We start from the raw sequence: 4,410 nt of genomic DNA on the forward strand, positions 1-4,410 counted from the left end.
GCAGGGCCCGCCCGGGGCACGAGGGGGCGCCGGGGGAGGCCGGGCAGGGCCGGGGGGCGCCGGGCAGCGCCTGAGCCTCGATAGGCCCTGCAGACCCTAGTCCGGATCCACCAAGCAGCAATGGCCTTAACCAGGCCCCAAGACAGCCAACTGCAGGCCAGCCTAGATGAGCGACCCCAGCCCCGGCGATCCAGCAGCCTGCCTCCAGGAAGATCCCGACTGAGCCAACTCAACCCAGCCGTCTGACCAGATCAGACCCCAAACTCCTACCCCAAGAGGCTGCCCTTCAGGCTCCCATTAGGGTCATCCTCAGCACACCACACACCAGCGCCCTTCAGTTAGATTTGGGATTCTTTGGTGGTCTTTGGATGTGTGTCATCTCCTCAGTTCTGTGGAGGCTAGGAGTTCGTCCTCCTCACCTGGCATGGGCTAGGGCACAGGGTCAACATTTGCCAAGCATAGTCCTGGACCCCGGAGGGCCAACGGGAACACGTTTTCCACCCAGGCTGCTGCTTCAGGGCTGGCCCTTAGCACATCCATGGAGGGCTCTTCCTCTTTGCAGGAAGGGTCATGTGGCCAGAGACTGGCCCCAAATCCTCTCATCCCCCTTAGAGAGAGGAGGAGGTGGCAGACCAGTGGGGCAATGGGCAAGATTTCACCTTAGTCACCTCTTAGTCATGTCTCAGAAGGCAGAGAGGAGAGTTAGAAAGGGACATCAGTTAGGTAGGGACATGTGAATGGTGGCAGGGTCACCTGGCAGGAGGTCAGAGTGGCATTGTTCAAGTGTCTGCCCAGAGTCCCAGTTTGTGCTGAGGTTTAGATAGAAGGCCTAGGGATGAAAGACCCCATTAAAGTAGCTGCTGCCCACAGCCACCCTATAGGTGCCACAGGCCCCCTAACGCTGCCCTGTAGCGTTTCTTTACAGGCGCACACTGCATCAACTTCCTTCGCAGCAAGTGATGAGTTCGAATCACTGACCTGGAAATTAGCAGCCCAACACTTAAGCCCCTGAGCCACAGAACTCCTTCAAGGCAAATGGCAGTCATTTCAAAATCCAAATCTAGCCCAGACCCCACATCTTGCTAAGGCACTCGAGCTAGTTTTACCTGCCAGCCCTCTTACTTTGAGTTTTCTCATCACTCCAAGACTTAAAAAATAGCAAAGCTGACTTCCTGACCATTAAAGGTCTTCACTACTGACCTACCAGCCTGTCTGCCTGTTCCTGGCTCCCAGGCTACCTTCCCTGTCTGCCCCCTCAGTGTTGCCTTGTGTCACCCCCACCCCCACCCCACATATGGGGCAGACCCTTTAAAGCATGGTATTGGCCTGGAACAGAACATCGCGGGGGCAGACCTTTCTGTCTCCCCCTTTTCCTCAGTGCCTGGCACAGAGTGGGCAACTTTCCCAACATAAATGTTGACATTCATTGGATCTTATTTTCTTTGAAAGATTTTCCAGCAGCTGACTGTTTTCACACCATTTGTAAAGGGTACCAAGAGTGTGCACAAAGAGCCATCACTCTCTTTTCTGTTTGCAAACAGGCACACTACACTCAACAGAGGGCTGAGGCAGCTGCCTAGAGTCTTATATGTGCCCTGAGGGTTGGACTAGAACCTCCACCTTCAGAGTATGAGGTGACACTCTAATAGGGAGACATCAGAGAGGAAGTACAAAGGCCAAGTACAGGTAGGTCCTTGTTGTTTACTTTTGACTTGTAGGGTTTCCGAGGAGCAGCTGGTGGGTTTGAACTCCTGACCTTGTGGTTCACAGTCCAGTGCCAATCCCACAGAGCCACACCAGAAGTCCACTAGTTCCCTATTTAAGACATATTTTTTGTGTGTACATCTGATTATTCCTAATATGTACTACATGCAATGTTGCAGCAGGTATTTTGCTGGTGTTATATACTCAGATAGATGTTCACCAACAGATGTTTGTATGTAATGTTTCTGACCTCCAAAGACAAACACCTTATTTGGGTAGCATGCATAGGGAACTAGCACATATGAGGGGTTGCAAAAAACTATATCGAGCATTTATTATTTGCATGAACAATACAGTAAAGACTGGATTTCTGACACGACTGATAATAAAAGGCCACACAGCTACTTTTCACTGATGAAATACCTCATAATCTGACATTTTATATATATAACCCTACTATTTGACTACTGTATGTATGCATTAATGATATATGTCTGGCAGTAACGAAGGCCGACGAGGGAGTAATGCTGTGGTCAGGCGTCAACATGGCTGCGCCAGGATTCTCAGTGGTTTGTTGTTAGTAAGTGTTGCTAAGAGTTGGTTCTGATTTCCAAGGAGCAGCTGGTGGGTTTGAACTGCCACCCTTATGGTTCACAATCCAGTGCTGATCCCACACTGCCACATTTAGCAGTTATGTAATGATGTATGCATTGTTAGTGAGCAGGCTTCATTTTCACATAACACTGATTTTCCCATAATGTCCTTTGGAACCTAAACTTGTCAGTAAGTAAGAAATAGGTGTAATAATGGAAACTGAAAAAGAAAAAGGTAAAAGGAGGTATTTAATTTATGCCAGAATCAACTTAAAATGGAACCACTGTAATAACGTCTTAAATTGGGGACTGCCTGTATGTCCCCAAATCCCCCAAACGTGTCATTGTTGAGTTGATTTCAGCTCATGGAGGCTTCTAGACTTTTCTTGGCAGTAATGTTGATGCAAACAAATCTCCAGGTCTTTCTTTTGTGCCACTGCTGGGTGGGTTTGAACTGTCAAGCCTTTTGGTTAGTAGTCAAGAGAAAACCATTTGTACCACCCAGGGACCTAGTGTCTATCAAACCCATTGCCCTTCTGATGCACGGCAGCCCCGTGTGTTTCAGATCTCCAGAGGGTTGTCTGGGCTGGCATCACTATGGAAATAGGTTGCCAGGACTTTCTTCTGCAGAACTGTAGAAGGGATTTGAATAACTAAACTTTCATTTCATTGTTGTGGTTGTTGTTCAGTGCCGTCTAGTCAGTTCGGACTCAGAGTGACCCTGTGTAAAGTTTACAAGGACCGTCTGATGGGTTTGAACCACCAACCTTGTTTGTGGTTAGCAGTTCAGCGCTTATTCTAACAGCACCACACCAGGACTTCAGTTAGTAACTGAGAGCAAATTGTCTGATCCAGCCAGAGATGTGGGTGATGTCCAAGGACTCTGAAAGTAGAGTGTGTAGAAGAGAGGAGTCTGGACATATAGGGAAGGAGTGGGTGATGGGAGTGGGCTCAGTCGGGAGACTGACTCACTCGCTGGACTTTGGGGAAGTGAGGAGAGACCCAGGAAGCATTGTAGAAAGCTGTGGCTGGCAGTTTTGTGCACAGTGAGTTGTCGAGGAAGAGAAACTTGTCAGTGGAGACATCATTTGGGGCTGTTTCTATTTAGAATTCTTCTGCATTTCCAAGTAGATTGAATAAGCAGTTTCAACCAAGGATGGACAAAATGATGCAAGCCACGTGACATTTACTGAACACTTAGTATACACAAAGCAAGAGAAAATGCTCAGTGCTTCTTAGAAGCAGATATTCCTGATTTTAAGCCACCTCTGAATTAAGAAATCCAAACTAAACAGAAAGCTAGGGAATGATTCCACTCCTTACGCCTGCCAATTTCCTCAAGATGAAGCTGTGGCAGATAGAAATATATTTCAGGAAAAGACTTTCCCCTTCTCGCTGCAGACTTTACATAGACAGGCAGCACTTTGTTGAGATACGTTTTTTGGAGGTATTAATTCACGGCTTAGTATATACTTCAATGTCAATGAAAAATTCACCTCTGTTTAATTTTCTTTGAAAAAATGGAAACTTTAAGGCAACTTACCAGATATGTAATGCAACCCAAGAAGTAACTTATGTTTTCGATGTTTTGAAACTTGTCCCACACCCAACTGGGTGTGCAGACTTTAAACTTAGGAGTTGAAGAAAAGATTAGAAACTTCTGGAAAAATTCAGAATCAAGTTCCTAGGATTTATTAGGAAGCTTTTTTGGTGCAGTTCAAATTCTAAGACAGAGTTCCGAATGCCTATCATATCCAATGGCTCTAGGTGTGTGGAATGTGCATTTATGGGTTAATCTCATGCCAGGGTTCATCGGATAAAATCTCCTAATGACCATTTAGTCTACATGAAGTTTCCAGATTCCATTACTTCTGATCTGCGAAAGGAACACTCACTTCTTAGGAGTGTTTGCTTCACACTCCCTGGTGTTTTCATTCATTCATACAAAAAATATTTTTGAATCCCAGTTCTGAATAGTCTCAGGCAGGGTCAGGCTTCTAGGGTACAATGGGGCCTGAGTGTGTGTGTGTAGTCAGTCTTCCAGGGTACAACAATGTGTACGTGTGTGTAGGGCAGTTTTCTAGGATACAATGGTGTATGTGTATGTGAGAGT

Source organism: Chrysochloris asiatica, unplaced genomic scaffold, assembly GCF_000296735.1.
Source record: "Chrysochloris asiatica unplaced genomic scaffold, ChrAsi1.0 scaffold00023, whole genome shotgun sequence".
NCBI classification, from domain to species: Eukaryota; Metazoa; Chordata; class Mammalia; order Afrosoricida; family Chrysochloridae; genus Chrysochloris; species Chrysochloris asiatica.